A 22,392-nucleotide genomic window follows, 5' to 3' on the forward strand; every position below is an offset into this window, starting at 1 on the left:
CTCTCATACCAGGAGTCAGCTGCCGGGCCATCTAGCAGACAGTTTGTGAAACTGGAGCACATTATGCACAATGTGGTGTGCTGAGCCATGACTAACCTGTAAACATGCTGCAATGTCATCCATTGTCACTCGGCGGTTTTCCTCCACTATGGCTTCAACTGCTGCAATGTTCTGTGGAGTCACAACTCGTTGTGCTTGACCTGGACGAGGAGCATCTTCCACTGAAGTCACACCATTTTCGAACTTCCTACTCCATTCATATACTTGCTGCTGTGACAAACATGCATCACCGTACTGAACCTTCATTCGTCGATGAATTTCAATAGGTTTCACACCTTCACTACGCAAAAAACGAATAACAGAACTCTGTTCTTCCCTAGTGCAAGTCGCAAGTGGGGCGTCCTTATTTCTACTGATACTGCGACGGTATGTGTGCATCTGCACTATGCTGCCACCTACAGGCCATCCTGCACGCTGTTTGTAGCACGCTTACCAACTTACAGGATAACGCCGCGAAATTTCGGTTTGTTATTACAAATTTAAGGTTTTCATTTGACTCACCCTCGTACACTGAAGAGCCAAAGAAACTGGTACACCTGCCTAATATCGTGTACCGCCCCTGCGAGCACGCAGAAGTGCCAGTTTATTTGGCGCTTGAGTGGATTTATGATGATTTACACTCCAAGACAAAGGAAAACCACGAACCATGAAGGAATTATTCGGTTGGGACGGAAATCGGCATATGTGATGTACATCTGTAGACAAACAAATGATTTCAGTTTCAGAAAAATCTTACAATTTAGCTTCACAAATCGAAGAAGTCAGTAACGCATTGATTCGTCCCCAGCCCTTAGGTAAGCAGTTATTAGGCTTGGCATTGGTCGATAGAGTTGTTGGATGTTCTTATGATGGATTTCGCCCCAAATTCTGTCCAGTTAGCGTGTCAGATCGTCGAAATCCCGAGCTAGTTGGAGGGCACTCCCCGTAAGGCTCCACACTTTCTCAGTTGGGGAGAGACCCGGCGACCCTGCTAGCTAAGGTAGGGCAAGCACGAAGACAAGCAGTAGAAACTCAAGCTGAGCGCGGGCGGGTATTATCTTGCTGAAATTTAAGCCCATGATGGCTTGGCATGAATGGCAACTAAACGTAAAATGTCGTCAATGTACCGCTGTGCTGTAAGGGTACTGCGGATGAGAAACAAAGGGATCCTGCTATGAAATGAAACGGCATCCCAGACCAGCACTCCTTGGTGTCGGGCTGTACGGCGGGCGACAGTCACAGGTTGGTAGCCCACCGCTTCGCTGGTCATCGAAACTCAGAACGACGTGGGACTCATCACTAAAAACAATTCTACCCCAGTCAATGAAATTCCTAGCCGAAGGCTTGTCTGAAGACACACAGGACAGTGATAGTATATCAATCCGACTCTCGCCCGCCATACGGTCCGACAACTAGAAGTAATGGTCTGGGGTGCCATTTCTTTTCACAGCAAGACCTCTTTGGTTGTCATCCTTTGAGCACAGCGGTAGGTCGACGAGATTCTATCACTCATTCTGTTGCCCTTCATGGCAAGCCGTTCTGCGCTTACATTTCTACAAGGTAATGTCCGCCCGCACACGGCGAGAGTTTCTACTGCTTGTCCTCGTGCTTGTGAAACCCTACCTTGGCCAGCATGGTCGTCGGATCTCCCAACTGAGAACGTTTGGAGCATCGTGGACAGAGCCCTCCAACCAGCTCGACATCTGACGCTCTAACGCGCCAATTGGACAGTATTTGGCAAGATATCCCTCAGGAGGACTCACGGCAATTCTGTCAGTCAGTGCCAAGTCGGACAGCTGTCCGCCTAAGAGCCAGAACTGAAGCACCGAATTATTGGCTCGCTCAGTTAGTGAAGCTCTTTTTCTTGAATAAATCATTCAGTATTTCTGAATCTGTAACATTTTTTTGTGTATACATGTCCCTCACATTTACCGATTCCCGTCCCATTCGGATAATTCCTTCGTGGTGCGTCGAATATTTTTTTTTTCTTAGAGTGTGTTATGTATTTGAATGACGTATGCTGTCCACAGTGGTTTAAAGTGATGTTGCACAGGAAAGGTTCGGAGTGGTATGTGGCTTTCGGTTACAGACTTCATACTTAAACGCAGCTAACCTAAGGACATCACACACATCCATGCCCGAGGCAGGATTAGAACCTATGACCGTAGCGGTTCGCGCGGTTCCAGACTGAAGTGCCTAGCATCGTGCGGCCACAGCGGCCTGCCAAATTCTACAAACACCACATAAGAAGATTATTGCCTTATAAAAAGAGATAGGACATCTAAATGCCCTCTTGCGGAGAATTTGATAAACACAATGAATGTTGCCTCATGAGCACATTGAATAAATTAGCAAATTTGTAACTAATTAATATACACTGTAAGAAACAATAATAAAAAATGAGGACTGCAACACCCACGTTCAGGAAGGCTATTTCTAAAGCAACAAGTATATATAAATTGCACAGAAACTTAAAATAATTCTGCAGTCCGACTTCAACGTAGTAACGATAATAATTTCAAGCATTGCAAACAAGACCCATAAAGTCATGCAATATGGAAACGACAAGAAGGGCTCAATAGCTGCAGAAACAGTAGATCACAGGCTAGATACAGGGCAGAGAAAAATGGTGTCACGAAATTTCAACCCTGGATAGCTGATGCCACTAGGAACCAAAATTACTAATATTCTGTTGGTCGACAGCACCATTTTTATACCACGGCAGCTTGGCGCCACGCGCTCCGACTGGCCTTGGGATTGCCCTTTTGCCGTTCGTCGGTTGACGGGCAGCGCTACGGTTGTCGGTTCACACTTACAAACGTCCCTCGTGATCTTCGGCAGGCAAAGCATTCGCGGTCATGCGTTGTCCAGAGCATCCGGCAACAGGGCAATCCCGCAGCCAATCGGAACGCGTGGCGCCAAATTTCCGCAGTTTAAAAATGGTGCGTTGTCGATCTACACAGAATTAGTAATTTGGTTCCTACTGGCATCAACTACCCAAGGTTAAAATTTCGTGACACAGTTTTTCTCCACTCCGTATGAGAAATAAAACTAAAGGAGCTTAGCAATGATATAATAAAACACCCAAGGAGACTAGTTTAAAGTACACTTTTGTGTAAAACCTAAGTACGAAAGTAACTTTTGCATGATGCGTTATTGCCCAGTAACATAGTTCGATGAAACTTGGACCATACGCAGAAAGAACTGCTACAGTGTAGTACAGAAGGGAAGTGAAAGAAATGTGCAGTGGAACGAACAGAGTTGATACATTTATTCAAAGACCATAATTATACTGATGTCACAGCTGTTTATGACGGTGCCCTGGAAATTACAAAAGGCGGGACATGGTTCTTAATAGGGTGTGTAATCACCAGGGACGGCAGTGCATGCTCTTCAGCGTGCTCCCATGCTGGACAGAACTGCTGTATGACCATGTGGGCGTGCTGTGATACGTCTCCCTAACAGATCTCACACGAGCTCAATGAGATTTAAGTCGGGGGGGGGGGGGGGCGGGGCGGGGGGGGGGGGCTGGGTGCTGGGCAGTCCATTCGCTGAATATCCTCTCGTTCCGAGAGCTCCTCCACCTGCGCAGCTGTACGCGGTCGCACATTGCCATCCATAAAAATGAAGTCAGAGCCGAACGCACTCCTGAAAAAATGCTCATGGAGAAGGAGTACAGCGTCACAATGACGTTGACGGTTGAGCGTACCGTATTCAAAGGTTACTACGCCCATACAATTTGTGCCGCCCCCTCCGACACACACACACACACACACACACACACACACACACACCACTATATCTTGCCCACCAAAACGAACATGTTCGAAAAGGTCCCTGAGTACATTATCTGTTCCAGCATCTCGCCGTATGAAAGTACATTCATTATTGTAGAACATGATCGTTTTGGGGATCCATGTGTTATGGTGTGGGGAAGCATAATGTTGCATGGGCATACTGACCTGCAAATCTTTGAACACGCTACACTCACTTCTCAGTGTTATTGTGACACTGTAATTCTTCCCACGCGCCTCTTTTGATGGGTGCATTCGGCCCTGATTTCAATTTTATGGGTGATAATGCGCGACACCATCGAACAACGAAGTTGATGGGGCCTTTTGAACGAAAGAATATTCGGCGAATGTACAGGACTGCCCGTTCGCCGAATTTAAATCCCATCGTGCGCTTGTCGGATGCTTTGGGCGATACGTACTGTAGCATATCCATATGCACCAACAACCATCCAGCAGATAAGCGCGTTAGTGGAGGGACGCTCTACCACAAGAGCCTCTTACCAACCTTGTGGCCAGCAGGGGATCAGGGCATACACTGTCATCCTTGGTGATCAACACCCTATTATTTTTTATGTCCAGGGGAGCATGATAAATTGCGATAACTTCAGTGTAATGATTGTCTTTGAGTAAAAGTGTCATTTGTGATAGTCTCGTTGCGTATTTGTTACTGTACTGTGCTTTACTATGGTGTAGAAGTTCTTTCCATATATGGTCGAAGTTTCATCCAGCTACTTACTTGGTAGCAACACATCATGCAGATGCTACTTTCGTCCTTAAGTTTTGCTCACCAGTGCAGAAGAACACAGACTTGTACTCCGAGATGCAACAACCGTAACTTGCAATTGCACTGCCCCTGAGCCAATCAACGCAGAATAACACTGAGTAATGCGCTTGCTGGGGTAGCATTAAACAGAAACGCACAACCAGTATTTCCGTAAAATACCTCTCTCTCTCTCTCTCTCTCTCTCTCTCTCTCTCTCTACCTCTCTCTCTCTCTCTCTCTCTCGGTGTGCTGATGTGCAGGGACCCACACCACTAACAGAATTCACTTGTGTACAGCCGGTCCAGTTTTCGAATGAACCACGATGTCAGGCGCCGCTACCCACTGTGTGCAGGACCCGAGGTCGGGCCAGCATGCTGATAACAAGCTGCCACTAGCCACAAGCTCAGATCCTGTATCCACACAAGGCTGTCCTATTGGTCGCCGCACAACTTGCTGTGCAAGCAGCGTAGCTGCTTTCCCCTGTTCACTTCTTTCCTCCCTGGCTCTTCCTCAAGTGACTGCAGTGTCCAACCGAGAGAGGTGGCGCAATAGTTAGCACACTCGACTTGCGGTCGGGAGAACGACCGCTCAAATTCGCGTCTGGCCATCCAGATTTAGTTTTTCCGTGATTTCCCCAAACCGCTCAAGGCAGATGCCGGGGTGGTTCCTTTGAAAGGACATGGCCTATTTCCTTCCCTTTCTTTCCCCAATAGAAGCTTATACTCTGTGTCTAATGACCTCGTCATCGACAGGAAGCTAAAACTACTCTTCCCTCTTCCTTGTATCCTCCAGCTGCTCTGCAGCTACACACTGTACTGCATCGATGGACCTCCTTACAGCATGCACGGCACCACCAATAGCTCCTGCTGCCGCGCGGCCGACCCTTCTCGCCACCAGAATCAAGTCCACCGCGCGCAGCCGCCTGCTGTCCACGCCACCCGGTTTCGTGCGGCTCGCTCACTGGAGAACCCAAGACTCGTCCGGTTCGTCTCCCGGTCAGCTTGAAGCTGTCCTCACACAGGACGAGGCAGCTGACACTCACGTGGACAAGGACGGAAAATCCTACCTCACGAGACACACCGGCTGCGCCACATGGGACGAGCCAGTTAACGATTTGCGACTGCAGCTCTCTCCAGCGGCTGCCGACAGCTGCACCTGTCTCACAAACCACCATTTACGAAATGGCGGGGCGTAGCTTTATAAAAACACGTATTTCCTCCCTTGTCCATATGCTGGTCAAGATGCTCTGTTGTAGTATCCATACATATTATAAAATGGATGTTCGTTTGACGAACAGGTTTCGGGCGTTATCTGTAGCTGACGATGTCTCTGAGCCGGATGCAGTCGTCCACTCTGTTCCAGAGGAAGCTTCTCGGCCCGAAAGGTCTGGGCGTTCACAGAGGGTAGGTACGATGGTAGTTCGGAACTCCAACGTTAGGCGCGTAATGGGGCCTCTTAGGAACATGGCTGCCAAGGATGGGAAGGAAGCCAGTGTTCATTCCGTGTGCACACCGGGAGTAGTCATTCCGGTTGTGGAAAGGCTACTTCCGGATGCCGTGAAGAGTACAGGCTGCAGCCAACTGCAGGTGGTGGCTCATGTCAGTACCAATGACATATGTCGTTTGGATCGGTGAAGATTCTCTCCGATTCAAAATGGTTCAAATGGCTCTGAGCACTATGGGACTTAACATCAGATTTCGAGACAGAGTTTCATCGTGGAAATTATTGAAAGCATCTCGCATATTTCAAACTTCTGCAAAACTTTTCCAGTCTTGGAGATTTTGCGTTCTTTTAAATTTGGCATGCTTTTTTCGCTGCTTCTGCAACAGCGATCTGGCCCCTTTAGTGTGCACTGGGGTATCAGTACCATCACTTATTAATTTATGTGGTATATATCTCTCAATTGCTATCGATAATATCTCTCTGAAATCATTCCACAACTTTTTTACGCTTACATGATCAGATCGGAAGGAGTGCAGAGTGTCTCTTAAGAAGGCGTTAAGAGCATTTTTATCAGCTTTTTTAAATAGATATACTTTACGTTTCTTTTTGATGGTTGTAGGTGTTACGGTATTCAGCCCAGCAGCAACTGTCTTGTGCTCGCAAATCCCTGTATTCGTCACAATACTCACTATTTGTTGCTAAAAGGTCAAGTATGTTTTCGCAACCATTTACACTCCGAGTGAGCTCATGAACTAATTGTTCAAAATAATTTTGTTGAGAAAGCATTCAGTACAATTTTGGTTGACGTTTTATGCCTGCCACCGCCTTTAAACGTGTAATTTTTCCAGCACATCGATGGTAGATTAAAGTCACCACCGACTTTAGTTGTATGAGTGGGGTACCTATTTGAAATGAGACTCAAGTTTTCTTTGAACTGTTCAGCAACTGTATCTTCTGAGTCGGGGGAGGGGAGGGGGCGTCGGTACAACGACCCAATTAATAGTTTAGTCCGATTGTCAAGTTCATCCTCTACCCATACTATTTCGCAGGAACTATCTACTTCAATTTCACTACAAAGCAAACTACTTCTGACAGCAATAAATACTCCACCACCAACTGTATTTAATCTATCCTTTCTGAATACTGTCAGTCGTTTGGAAAAATTTCGGCTGAACTTATTTCCGGCTTTAGCCAGCTCTCTGTACCTACAACTATTTGAGCTTCAGTGCTTTCTATTAGGGCTTGGAGCTCTGCTTCTTTCCCAACGCAGCTACGACAATTTACAACTACAATATCAATCGTTTCTACAACTACCTTACTGTGTTTTACCTGGACACTTTTAGACAGACGCCCCTTCTGTGGTTCCCTGCGGTTCTCTAACCTAAAAAACCGCCCAGTCCCTTCCACACAGCCCCCGCTACCAGTGTAGTCGCTTCCTGTGTGTAGTGGACTCCTGACCTATTAAGCGAAACCCGGAAACCCACCACCCGATGGAGCAAGTCAAGGAATATGCAGCCTACACGGTCACAGAACCGTCTGAGCCTCTGATTCAGACCCTCCACTCGGCTCTGCACCAAAGGACCACAGTCGGTTCTATCGACGCAGATGGTGCAGATGGTGAGCTCCGCCTTAATCTCGGAAGCGAGACTGGAAGTCTTTACCATTTCCGCTAGCCGCCCAAAACCAAAGAGAATCGCCAGCCTCTGTGGCCGAGCGGTTCTAGGCATCGACTGCTACGGTCGCAGGTTCGAATCATGCCTCGGGCGTTGATGTGTGTGATGTCCTTAGGTCAGTTAGTTTTAAGTAGTTCTAAGTTCTAGGGGACTGATGACCTCAGATGTTAAGTCCCATAGTGCTCAGAGCTATTTGAACCATTTTTGATTCACTCAAAACAATGTATCAAGGAAACAGAATAACGTACCATTTGGAATCCCAAAAAATCATCAACGGGCAATGTACTTCTCTAGACAATACCAACCTCCACTTTTCACCCTCCAGCCCACTGAGTCAAAGGAACTGAAAGTGGTACTTAAGCGTCTACCTGTGTCGGTTCCAGTGGTGGAACTGACCCGGGCACTACATGAAAAAGACCTGCCGGGTGCAAGGGTTCTTTTTCGGAGTTCTCTCGACAGACGTATGTGGGTTTGGTAACGCTGTGATGCTTGAGGCTCTCCGATGTGCCTGCTGAATCTTCGTTGTTAAAATTTCTGCTGCTGTGTCGATGTCAGCTGCCATATGCAGAGGTATTGTAGGCCTGTCGTTATTGGTGAGGTACGTCTTGAATTGGTCCCAGTTAACTTCCGTTTGGTTGATGGATGGTATCACCAATCCGCCGTGACTGATGATTCCTACGACTGGCAGGTGGTCCGATGATACGTCTTTTGTGACGCATACTAGCTTGTTTAGATCAATACCTTTCGTCAACGCAATGTCGAGGACATCATCTGTTTCCCGCTGGAAGTGACTGAACCTGTTAGAATGTAGTGATCCGTGCACGACGCAGTTTAGGTCCTCATGAAGCTTCAAAAGTGTGAGACTCTTCTGACTATTCTTTCTGGAGTTCCAGGTGGCGCATTTGCTTTTCAATCGTGCGCTAGAAGAATTTTTGGGTGTCTTCTCGACTGAGCCGGCGATTTGGGCTGATGTATTATGCCACAAATGTAATATTTCCGAGTGTTGTGTGGATCATTACAGCTGCAGCTTCCAACGTCTGCAGCAGTGGAAATATCTCTCATACTCTAACGTATCGAATTTCGTACGAAAATTGCTGTACTACCTCCGCTTAGGTCCATTCTATCCATCCGTATGTCTGTATATTACGGAGACGGAAGACGATTGAATCTGTAAGCTCGGTTTGCGTCACCATCGCAAAGTTGTTGCGGTGTCGCGTTATAACGTCGTTTAGTTCTGCTTTTTTAGTACAAATGCCGTTCGTTTTCTATTTAAGGAAGCGAGTGTGTATCTTTGGCGTTCGTGGGTCCATTTAAGGCGTCACAAACACTTTGATTATTCCTTCCAGCAAGCTGAGGAAAGATGTGATTTTCTTCTGGAGCGCTGCGAGGAGCATTGCAATGTCCGCCAGAGCTTGTGAAAATGGTTTCGTAACACTCTGCGATGACAGGTGGCTTGTGGCAGCGGGTGTTTATTCCTGCGTACCCGGACGATTGTGGAAAGCATCAGAGAAGGTTCTTGCTGTGCGTCGGCCTTCTGCAGGTGTACCAGTTGCGCTGGAGGCTGTCGGCTGTATTGTTGTCGGCGGTGTGCCCTCCCGTCTTGTGGGGTGGTGCCGCTGCAAACAACAGCTTCGGGCCGGGCGGGGTAGCGGTATTCTCTATAAACATAAATGATTTGGCGGACAGGGTGGCCAGCTATTTGGGGTAGGTTGCCGATGATGCAGTGATGTACGGTAAGGTGTCGAAACTGCGTGACTATAGGAAGGTACAAGACGACTTAGACAAAATTTCCAGTTGATATGCCGCGCGGGGTAGCCGCGCGGGGTAGCCACGCGGTCTGGGCGTCTTGTCACGGTCCTCGCGGTTCCCCCCCGTCGTAGGTTCTCGAGTCCTCCCTCGGGCATGGGTGTGTGTGTCGTCCTTAGTCATAAGTTAAAGTTAATAAGTTAGATTAAGTAGTGCGTAAGTTTGGGGACCGAGGACCTCAGCAGTTTGGTCCCACAAAAACTTACCACACAAAAAAAGCAGCTTCAGTTCCGTCGTCTGTACTTGCTTTGCCATTTTCGGTTTCCTAGCCTTGGTATTTTTCAGAGCCTTTGCAAGTAGCCAGATGATCTATCTCACAATCTGGGCATTTTGTCTTTGCTCTGTGTGTCAGTGTGCATTCTTCCGGCAGACACGGCATGCTGGCAACGAGCAATAATTAGCTTATATCTCTGACACTTGTCACATTGTTTTGGTCCACCTTTATCGTGGCACGATTCAGTCTGCACCCTTGTATAAGGTAGATCTCTTATGTTATAGATCTTGTCGTTTCTACGATTTGGGAAGGTTCACGACGAAGATTGGCATTGGTACCATGTCGCTAGTTGATTCCTTCCTAGGTCAGCAAATGTCTCCGAACATTGGACAAGACCTCTGAGGATGACTAGGGAAAGAAGAAGAAATACAGGCCTTCATCGCACAGTTAGAAACGGGACCGCTAAGGGACCACCTACCGTACCACTCCACGAGAGGTAGCGATCATCAGAAGAACAAACAATTCGACACAGGGAATCGACCAGATAACCAATGCTGGACTCCTGCACTTACGCGAAAAGCTCTTCTCCTCCTCACAAGGCTCATAAACAGCTACTTGATGACCACATACATCCCAACGGCGTGGAAAACAGGTAAGATCGTACCAATACAAAAGCCGGGAAAAGATCTGGTAGTACCCACGAACCACCAGGCCGTAACGTTGGTTACGGAACGTGTGCTATTGTCTTAGATTGTTTCCGGGGACACGGAATTATACGGCCAGAGCAGTTTGGCTTTCAGTACCAAACACATACGACATCGATTCAGCGTAAGCTAATCCATGGTCGACGTCTTTTCTGACATCGAAAAGGCTTACGACAAAGTGTGGTGTGATACCCTCATAGTGAAATTATATTATCAGGGTCTCTTACCGGACTGTTGGGAAACGTTCAACGAGGAAAACACGAGAAGCAGGTATCCCACTGGGATCTGTTATCTCACTGCTGCTGTTAAATGTATTTATAAATGACCTGCCAACGAGAAGCAGGTATCCCACTGGGATCTGTTATCTCACTGCTGCTGTTAAATGTATTTATAAATGACCTGCCAACGATTCCTTCGGTTCATTTGCCGACAATACTGCCTTTGTCACGTCGGCCTGCAAATCGGACCAGCTAATAAACAGAGCTCAGTGCCAAATAGATATCATGAAAGAGTGGGTGCAGTTCAACAGAATAACCATCAGCCCCACGAAGACTGCTGCACCGCTCCTTACGTCGAAGAGAGTACCGGTACTACGTTACCCGCTGCTGTGGTCTTCTCCACCAGACATCACGGTGCCTAGAGTATCGGCAACCAAACTGACAGCCTGCAACTGCGGGTTGCCTGCCTTCGCAGGCACACCGAAGCACTACACAACCGACAGGCAATATTGATGAACGGCCACAGCAACAACCACAACAACAACACCACAGGAAAGACACCAGCGGCCACCAGGGGCCATACCAGCCCACATAAACATAAGGAAGAGGTCGCTGCAGATCCAGGAACTATTTTCACACGTCGACCACGTGATGGAAAATAGTTCCGAGGTACTCATCCGCCGAAGCGCTATAAAGGCCGGTGTTCGGCCGCACTTCGGCAGTTCATCGACCGCCAGCAGACTTGGATAGCTGCTAGCCCGGCTTGGATCTTCTCGCTGATCTCTGGATTAGGCCTGGTATATCGGAGAAGTCTCTGGCGGAGACGAGTAGGACATTATTTCAGTTGTTTTCTATCTTATTCTTGTATGTAGTCGTGATTCGAAGACGGATCACAGTTTTGTGTTGGTGTTATACTTGGAGAATTGTTTTGGTTAATTGAACAGTCCAATAAATTGTTTCGGACTTTGATCGTTAGTTTCTTCTGCTTACGCAGACATATCACTCACTATGGGTGCCAGAGCAACCAATTCATTCGTCGCGCTTGAAGTATCTGTGAATCATTCTGGATAAGTCCCTGACCTTCATGATAAACAGAAACGATAAAAAAGGACACCATGAAGATGGCGTACGCGCTAATACCATTATTTACCAGCACCCATATCGGCGCCAAGACCAAGTGCCAACTCTACAGCCCATCCAAAATTCCTCTACGGCTGTGCAGCGTGGGGAGTCACATGTGACACCAACATACGTGCACTACTCCAACCATTACGGAACTGAAGCCTAAAGTGGACGCTTGGGGTTCCACGATAGACGAGAACCAGGGAGCTACACGAAAACCTAAAGGAGAAGTAGCTGCACGAAAAAGTAACGGACTGTGCCACAAAGCTCTTTACCAAAGCGGATCACTTACGAGACGAAATATCCCAGCTCCAGCTGACAGACACCATGCAACCCACGGGTCTTGGTACGCTGGGCTCTGCCATAAGCTTATGCACCAATCACCGAAAAGCTTTGAGTACCATGGCTCGTAGAACGACTGAAAGAAATGTTCCCTACAGTACCAAATACTCACATTGTAAAGAAAAATGTTATCTAATTAGAGGAACAAAGAACCCAATGAGCGCCCTGTTACCTCACAAAGTATATAGTAAATTTTTAAATAAAGAAGCATAAAATGTGTGTACCTAACACCTACCCAGAATAAACTCCCGAAGAGAGTCAGTCTTGTGGTCCCACTACCCCCCTCCCCACCCCCCCAAAAAACTCATGGTCAAGTTCCCTTGAACACGCGATAAAATCTTGGATCAAAAATTTTGAAGAGACCAAGTCTATTCTAAAAGTAAATCAACAACACGACCGAGAAGTACTCGTACTCCACAGAATATCGAAGCTGTGTGCGTTTTAGTCTTGTGATACCCACTGTGTTCAGTTCGTAAGCAATCAGCAGCCGGCAATGTGTCCTGCGGGAGTGTTCACCATTTTGATTTAAAATTTCTTTTGTACAAGCTGCAGATAGTGTGATAACTGTAGGAGAACGATTACTAGTTGCGATTAGAAGTCTGTCAGCAAATTATAAAAAACATAAACGAAGACAATGGATTTTTGGCCAAGCTGTGGATGTCCAATGAAGTACATGAATAATCAGAATTACCGTTATTGGGCAGACATCAATTCTAATTAAGCTGATGAACTCCCTTTACACGTCATCAAGGTGACAGTGAGGTGTGCAGTTCTGTCACACGGGGTCATCGGGCATTACCTTTTCGAGAATGAAGAGCGGATAACAGTGACTGTCACTTCTGATCGGTATGCTGAGAGGATGCAATCTTTTTTGAACGTGGATGGAGCAATACCACAACTTCACTAAATCTTTTTTTCAGCAGGACAGTGCGCATCGCACACTGCAAAGCAATCAGTGGCAACTGTGGGAGAATTGTTCCGTAGCCGTGTCATCTCTGGATTCTTAGCATTCCCTGGTTCCCAAGATGATTTGTCCGTTTGTAATTTTTTTCTTGCGGATCTACCTTAAGAGTTTGGTCTACGCTGAGTGAATCGGAGCAAAAAATTCAAGATGAAATTCGTGGTATTCCAGATGAGATGTTGCAGCACTCACTGATGAACGTCGAGAGCAGTCTGAAAGAACGCATACATGCCGGAGGACACTATCAACAGAATGTATTTCAAGTCTTGCTGATTGTCTCAAAAGCAAGTTTTAATGGTTCATTTGCTGTCAATAAAACTTTTTGTGCATTTCTTTCAATTTTTATTGGGTGTTCCCAAAGTTCCCGTTTTCCATGTCAACCTGTGTATTCCCAACCAGTAACGACTTCAGCTGAAAGTGACAAATACAATTCGTCTCCCAAGTTCTGCTTGTGATGTAAAGAGCGTTCTTGTTTCCTATTTTCTACTGTACGTTACCGAAACATCGTAGAACTTAGTTTGTGTTTCACGTGACGAAATGGCTCCTCAAAGTGAACAGGAAGTGAAGTCACGAATCTCGTACAGCTTCAAGCCATTGTTAGCTAACCCGTTCCGTCTAAGGTCGGACCGAGACCTGCTGGCCAGTGCAGGTGGTCCCCAGTGCGACCCTGGTTGCGCTGTCTGCAGGCCGCAACGTTCGAGCCACCTCCTCTAGGCGACCACGGCGCCACACGTCACTCAACACGCCCAGCAAGCTGGCGGGAATGTGAACGTGCCGTAGAACTCGTGCTACAACCCCAAAGGACTTTCACACATTTAGTGTCCGTATCCATATCCCCATCGCCCTTTATGTATGTTTCATCGATACACAGGTCAATTTACTGTGGAAGGCTTTCGTCATTGTTCAGTGACTTTTGACCACGGAATTTCAATGAAATTCTCGCATCACAAAAGAAAGTAAGGTTAATGTATTCTAACTTCGGTTCTGATTAAGCCAGCGTTTTTCTCTAGTGTGATAATGTTTAACGATAGAGCTGACATGAATCTGAAATAGTTTAGTCGCTGAATAATGCGGATGCAAGCCTAATGAAGACGGCCTACTGCAAAATATCAATATACACATCTAATATATTAATGACGTGAAATAAGATAACTCAAATATTTCTGCAAAATGAAACAGGGTTATTTGAATTATTTTTGTTCGTTGATCAATAAGCAGGGTACATAGAAGAACTTACATCAAGCATCTTCACAGTACAGGATCAAACAAGAGAGTGAGTTAAACTTGAAGTGACAAATGAAGTGAAATAGCGTTTCCTTGTTATAAATAAATGAAAGAGCGTATAAGCTGCTCCACAGTACGCAAAGGAAATCTTTGCTCATCTAGTTACTTTTATGCAATTCGGGTGCGAGAAGTAGAATTCTGTTTCTCGATTAAAAAAAAACCAAATACTATACAATTTCATACGACCATGGACCATGATCACTGGCAGCTAGAGAGTAGATTTTATGCTAATTGTAGGTGAACAGCACTGTTTTCCCATATCACAGTATGTGTTATATCATGGTTGTTTATTACAGCTTCCGCAGATTTGAGGAAACCCTGGACTTTGATTATTCATTGCTGGAACATGGTCATAAAATGATAGCACTTATAACCCCTCTGGTTCGAACGGCCTGCCCGAGGAATTTCCGTAGCGGTCGCACGGTTCCAGACTCAAGCGTCTAGAACCGTTCGGCCACCCCGGCCGCCCTATACAAGAGGTGTATATGAATTTTACCTCCGAACTTTCAGACATCTGAGAAAGCTCCGTCAGTGGTTCTGCTTCACGATTTCACGCTCTACAGCTTTGTTGCAAGCGACTCTTCCGTTCGCAGTAGGTGCGCGGGAAGAACGACTGCCGCGCAGCTTCCGTAGGGTTCTACGTCTCTGATTTTATCGTCCCGCTATTTCGCAAGATATCTGTGGGAGAAAGTGACATGTTTCCCGATTCTTCTTTGAACGTTTTCTCATGAATGTTCAGACTTGTTTGATGCAGTACACCGTGAATTCCTCAATTATGCCAGCTTCTTCATCTCAGAGTAACACTTGCACTCAACGTACTCATTTATTGGTTGGAAATATGTCTCTGCCTTTCCCTATAGTGTGTATCCTCTACAGCTCCCTCAAATATCATAGAAGTCATTCCTTGACGTCTCAACATATTTCCTATCGTCCTATCTCTCCTTCTTGTCAGTATATTCCGCATGTTCTTATCGTCGCCGATACTGCGGAGAACCTCTTCATTTCTTATCAGTTCATCTAATTTTAAACATCCTTCTATAGTACTACATCTCAGACGCTTCGATTCTCTTCTTTTCCGCTTTTCCCACGGTTCGCGATTCACTTCCAAGCAATGCTGCACTCCAAAAGTAAATTCTCAGAGATTTCTTCCTCAAATTGCGGCCGACGACTGATAGTAGTAGACCTTCGAAACGTACACTATCGCTATTTTAACAATAAACTTTTCCGCGATATGCAATCCCTTCCTTATGGCGCTTGCATCTGGAATTTGGTGGACATTGTTATGTTGTCGCTGTAGCTAAATGAAACCGCGAAAATATGCTTCGCTTCTTTATTTTCGTTTCACCATCTTCAGATAGATCAGGGACGCCAGCTGTTACCGTTCTCTTCTTTTTCTTAGTACGAATGAATCCTTCACCTATATTTATAACTCTTGGTGTATTATCTATCGAGTTCAGCACTACAGTGAACCATCTTCAGGTCGGCTTACGATAAACCGGGTAATCACGCGGGTAGCAGGGTTACCACTGTAACACATCTCGACTGAGGGCGCAAACAAATCTACACTCCTGGAAATGGAAAAAAGAACACATTGACACCGGTGTGTCAGACCCACCATACTTGCTCCGGACACTGCGAGAGGGGTGTACAAGCAATGATCACACGCACGGCACAGCGGACACACCAGGAACCTCGGTGTTGGCCGTCGAATGGCGCTAGCTGCGCAGCATTTGTGCACCGCCGCCGTCAGTGTCAGCCAGTTTGCCGTGGCATACGGAGCTCCATCACAGTCTTTAACACTGGTAGCATGCCGCGACAGCGTGGACGTGAACCATATGTGCAGTTGACGGACTTTGAGCGAGGGCGTATAGTGGGCATGCGGGAGGCCGGGTGGACGTACCGCCGAATTGCTCAACATGTGGGGCGTGAGGTCTCCACAGTACATCGATGTTGTCGCCAGTGGTCAGCGGAAGGTGCACGTGCCCGTCGACCTGGGACCGGACCGCAGCGACGCACGGATGCACGCCAAGACCGTAAGATCCTACGCAGTGCCGTAGGGGACCGCACCGCCACTTCCCAGCAAATTAGGGACACTGTTGCTCCTGGAGTGTTTGGTGCCGTGCAGGTGAGCGCCACAATCAGGACTGCATACGACCGAGGCACACAGGGCCAACACCCGGCATCATGGTGTGGGGAGCGATCTCCTACACTGGCCGTACACCACTGGTGATCGTCGAGGGGACACTGAATAGTGCACGGTACATCCAAACCGTCATCGAACCCATCGTTCTACCGTTCCTAGACCGGCAAGGGAACTTGCTGTTCCAACAGGACAATGCAGGTCCGCATGTATCCCGTGCCACCCAACGTGCTCTAGAAGGTGTAAGTCAACTACCCTGGCCAGCAAGATCTCCGGATCTGTCCCCCATTGAGCATGTTTGGGACTGGATGAAGCGGCGTCTCACGCGGTCTGCACGTCCAGCACGAACGCTGGTCCAACTGAGGCGCCAGGTGGAAATGGCATGGCAAGCCGTTCCACAGGACTACATCCAGCATCTCTACGATCGTCTCCATGGGAGAATAGCAGCCTGCATTGCTGCGAAAGGTGGATATACACTGTACTAGTGCCGACATTGTGCATGCTCTGTTGCCTGTGTCTATGTGCCTGTGGTTCTGTCAGTGTGATCATGTGATGTATCTGACCCCAGGAATGTGCCAATAAAGTTTCCCCTTCCTGGGACAATGAATTCACGGTGTTCTTATTTCAATTTCCAGGAGTGTACGATGCACTCCTTCTTTCGTACCTGTGGGATTGACAGTGCCAGCAGATCAACTACACTCTCATTTGCTTCTTCTCTATCGCTTTTTTAATCTTACACTCTAAGGTTCTTAGATTGACTAGGCATTTAAAACCAAGATGAAATCATTATTAACAACTAGTACGACTTAATAATTCCCAAATCACAAGTGTGTTGCACTTGGCGACTATGACATGGCCTATTAGATTTACTATCGCTAGCCATGCCACACACGCCACCAAGCACCACGCTACATAATTTCTCACTAATTTTCGCGTCCCGGCAGTAGGTCGACGCCGCCAATACAGAGTCGTTGTGCTCTCCCCTAATTAACCCTTATAACGGAGGCGACAGGGGACTGAAATGGTGCAAATGGCTGTGAGCGCTATGAGACTTAACTTTTGTGGTCATCAGTCCCCTAGAACTTAGAACTACTTAAACCTAACTAACCTAAGGACATCACACACATCCATGCCCGAGGCAGGATTCGAGCCTGCGACCGTAGCGGTCACGCGCTTCTAGACTGAAGCGCCTAGAACCGCATGGCCGCAACAGCCGGCGACAGGGGCTGAACTACCTTTGTTGTTTAGGGTTGGTGCTGGGAAACAGAGAAGGATCTTTGAAGTGATACTGACCTGCCGCAGTAGTAAAAACATGATATGAACTCTTTAAACAAGTTTATTTAATATTAGACATATTTATATGCGAGGTGCCTGATCAACAAAGCCACAAACACATATATGTAAGTTACACCTCCACTTTTTACTGTCGAAACCCCTTTCACTATGATTTCATCCAATTAACCATGGGCTTTCCACTATCAAAAGACAAAATCCATCTGGCTTCTTGCTGTATTCACTATTAAATGCACTACCTGGGGTGTCTAGCTCAGAGACAAATAAAGTCGTTGCCATTTGTTCTGCCCTCTACAGAATCAATGGTCACTTGGTCTACTTATCATATCTCTGGCCCCTTAACCTGATGTACAGGAAAGCATTGTTCAGCTACTTGTTCCCAGTAGCAAATGAAATCCGCTACATTGTTACACTGTACAACGTAATTAAAGAGTTACTTTTTCAAAATCCGATAACTGTCTGCCATAGTGACACAGAAGTTTCAAATTAGACTCAAAGGCGCCTAAAAGCTTTCTCTTTAATTGTTCAAAAGTTGTCGCTCTGCGAAGTCACTCTAGGGCTCAGCGACCCTTCAAACAGCAGGGTGACCACACACGAGAAAAAGGCCACAGCTCTGAAGTTCATATGGCGTGTAAGGTGGGCTAATGACGCCACATTGCCACCAAATTTCACCACAAGACTGCCCATCGCCACCGTGGACGTGTCACGCGATGAGAATGTCCTCACACCCCATTTTACCCACATTTTACCCTTTCTCTTGACGCCTCTGCGCTGTAGGTCAGATCCTCGACGTGCAGCGTCGAAACCACGCGGTTTTCTTATGGGTGGCCGGGGACAGTGTTTCAGACACACCGACGCTCAGAATAGACCCGAAAAGACCTCCAGGGGTGGCATAATTCCCGCACTTATCCCGGCCGAAAACGACAGCTCGCAGTACAATGTCCTTAGGTTAGTTAGGTTTAAGTAGTTCTAAGTTCTAGGGGACCGATGACCTCAGATGTTAAGTCCCATAGTGCTCAGAGCCATTTGAACCTTTTTTTTTTTTTTTTTTTTTTTTTTGTAAGTTTCCTGAAATGCTTGTGGCCATTGGCCGCGTTCTGTTACAAAAGTGGATTTATCAAAGCTATTGAGTCAGACTTTATTCATGTGTGCCCAAAACCTTATAGTGAGACTCCTTCCCGCCTGTCCTTTGTAGAACCGTGGGCAGCACTCAGATGAAAGTTGGAAATACCTATTGGATGTGACATTGGCTATTTGTTTTGCTGCAGTTAATAATGTGCTGTTGTAACTTATTTTCAGTGCTAAATGATATTTTAATATCACTATTACGAATAAGGGCAGCAACTTGGTATGAAATTTTTCCTAAAGGGAATGCGAAAAATGTGTATGTTTGTTCTTCTGAATCTGTACTAGGAAGTATACAGTATTTTTTTTAATTTTGTTGATAGGTTTCTTAATTATATCTGAGTTGTATTCCTTTCTGTGTGCAATACCTTTGATACTGTTAATTTTCTTTTGTTCATCAAGAGGATATTATGTATACGATTAAGTGCAGATTGGAAGAATGTCATATTGTGTTGTATTGAGTGAGAGGAAGATTTGTGTGTGGCAGCATCACTGGTGGTGCGTTTTTGGTAAATGTAAAAGGCATATTTGTTATTTACATTAGAGACTGTAAGGTCAAGAACATTGTTTCCATTATCTATTTAATGTTCCTCACTCAAATTAATTTTATTATGGACGCTACTGAGAGTATTCGCCAGCTCTTCAATCTCCTCAATTTTACCACTGTACAGAATAATGTTAATAAATTACTTTATCTTTAAACAAACATTCTGACCTGAAGAATTGATTTTCTGTGTGATTAATGAAAATATCTGCAAGGATTCCTGCCTAATTGCTGCCAATTGCAATTCTTCCTTGTAAAGTTTTTGTTAAAAAATATAATTATGTGACAGAATTCAGTGAATTAATATATTTCAGCCTTGGATAGCTTTTGTGTTTTAATAGGATGTTTCTAATTGTCTCGATTGTGTCTGCTGAAGCCAATTTGGCCGTCTCTGGATTGGTATTTCTTTGATATCTTCTATAACATGATAGTTATTCTTAGCTGTGAAATTCTTTACTTAAGTACAAAATCTGCTGAGAATGTCTTTTAGCTTCTTGCTGATAAAATATGCTGGGCTATTTCTTGAATTAACTATAGGATATATAGGACAATTAGACTTATGAAATTTAGGTTGTGAACGTAGTTTTGGTGCTGACAGGTTCATGACAAAGTATTTAAGGATAGCAAAATTAGATAACAGGAAATCAGAGAATTTCAGTAGTTTCCTTAGGTGGGCTTGAAATCTGGATGTTGATCATTCTGTATTTTACGTTTGTTCTCATGAAAAATTTCTTAAGTTTTGTTGATAAATTCAGACCCATACATAGCAACAGCTGAGTTCTCTTTGCCAGACTTCATTACCAGATTTTGTTTTCAGATAGTTTTCTATTAATATGAGTCAGAATACATCATTCATTACGACTAAAATTCACTGTATATCAGGCACTTGTGATTTTGCTACTTACGTATTCATTGCAGTTATAATCTGCTGTTTTAATCTGCCAGGAAGTTTCATAGCATCGCACACTCCGCTGCAGAGTGAAAATTTCATTCTGGAAACATCCCCCAGGTTGTGACTAAGCCATGTCTCAGCAGTATCCTTTCTTCCAGGAGTGCTAGTTCTGCAAGGTATGCAGAAGAGCTTCTGTGAAGTTTGGAAGGTAGGAGACGAGGTATTGGCGCAATTAAAGTTGTGAGAGAGGTCGTGAGTCGTGTTTGGGTAGCTCAGTTGGAAGAGCACTTGCCCACGAAAGGCAAAGGTCCCGAGTTTGGGTCTCGGTCCGGCGCACAGTTTTAATCTGCCAGGAAGTTTCATACCAGCGCATACTCCGCTGCAGAGTGAAAATTTCATTCTGGGAACACATGCCGTGTACCTTCTTCCTGGTGCAATGACTGGAACTGGTCAGCTGTCGGACCCCCTCCGTTTAATAGGCGCTGCTCATGCATGTTTGTTTACATATTTGGGCAGGTTTAGTGACATCTCTGAACAGTCAAACAGACTGCGTCTGTGATAAAATATCCACAGTCAACGTCTATCTTCAGGAGTTCTGTGAACCGAGTTGGTGCAAAACTTTTTTTGATGTGCGTATTAGTCATTTGGAATGCAATGCAGTTAATATCTCAATGCAAGAAATGTTTCTATCCCACTCAGTTTGGTGAAAAACTTTAAGATGATAAAATTACTACCTTCTACACCGAAGGAAAAAAAACATAGATTCTTTGTGATAGATGCAGTATATATCTTTCTGGAGTTGCACGGTGCTCACTGTTCACATCCTATCATGGATCAGAAATTATGCTCACATCATTCCTACATAATGATCGTCAGCAATGGAAAATGCATGAAACAATAATATTTTATGAGGAAATAGAGAAATGCATAGCAGCAGTGTTTGATGTGTGAAATTACATCCATGCTGCTCTAACTCTGTGAACAGAAAACAGTCTCTTCCACACAACATCTGTCAAGCAAATGTATACACAGCATCTCACAAACCCGTGTCACTGATTTGAAATCACAGCTGTTATGAAAGATGTAGTAGGGAAATGGAGCGCTTCGCATACATCTTCATTCGTCTAGAGAAGGGTGCTGAAATAGAGTTTTCATGCTTTTGGTGGACGTTATTCATCACATGTGCATTGCAAGTTCTCCGTTGACTTTGTTATTGGAGGTTTTCTGTTAACGACTGCACGTAGATAGCGCTTTAAGTAACAACCAAAACACCCAACTGTTTACGATTCGAGCGCAGGTTATACCACACAATTGATACTGCCTGAGAAAACGATGGAAAAAATGGTGAAATATAAGATAAATGACAAGCCACAACATATCCCTCTCTGTAGAACGCATCATCAGTCTACCATTAAATCTTACCTCGTTACAACTTCTCTTATCCAATTACTCCATTTACTTTCTATCAACCTTTAACTCAGAACCATGTCAATTTAGAGGCAAATGGTTCTCTTTTCTAGGAAATGTTCCAAGACAGCAGTCAACTTGTATGTATTCCTATTACCTCAGCAGACATACTGTAGAAAGTTGTTAAAAACCATGAGCCAACCGTTCTGTAAGGTACTTGTCAGCTGACACCGCGTAGGTGTTTTGGTGGAGAGTAAAGGGAAGCACATTGTAACTGCTGTTTATTAGAATATAAAACACTTTAATAGTCTATCACAGAGTCAAACACGCGATCCATTCGGTACTTGTATATTGAAGTCCCTAATCTGGTAATACAGTGCTTTTTAGCTGTCAAGGATGTAAACTCTATCTCAGTCACATGTCTGAAGACTGTAAATCCCATTTGTTAGAGTTTAAAACACTTAAACAGCCTAGCACAGAGTAAAACACATAATCCATTTGGTAGTTGCATATTGCTGTCCCGAAGATGGTAATATAATGCCATGTAGCTAAGGAAGGCGTAAAGTTTATTGTAGTCACATATAAGGCCACTTTGTAAAAATCTATAAGGTGGTTGCCGCTAACTTTG

The sequence above is a fragment of the Schistocerca americana genome, chromosome 1 (assembly GCF_021461395.2).
Source record: "Schistocerca americana isolate TAMUIC-IGC-003095 chromosome 1, iqSchAmer2.1, whole genome shotgun sequence".
In the NCBI taxonomy this organism is placed as follows: domain Eukaryota; kingdom Metazoa; phylum Arthropoda; class Insecta; order Orthoptera; family Acrididae; genus Schistocerca; species Schistocerca americana.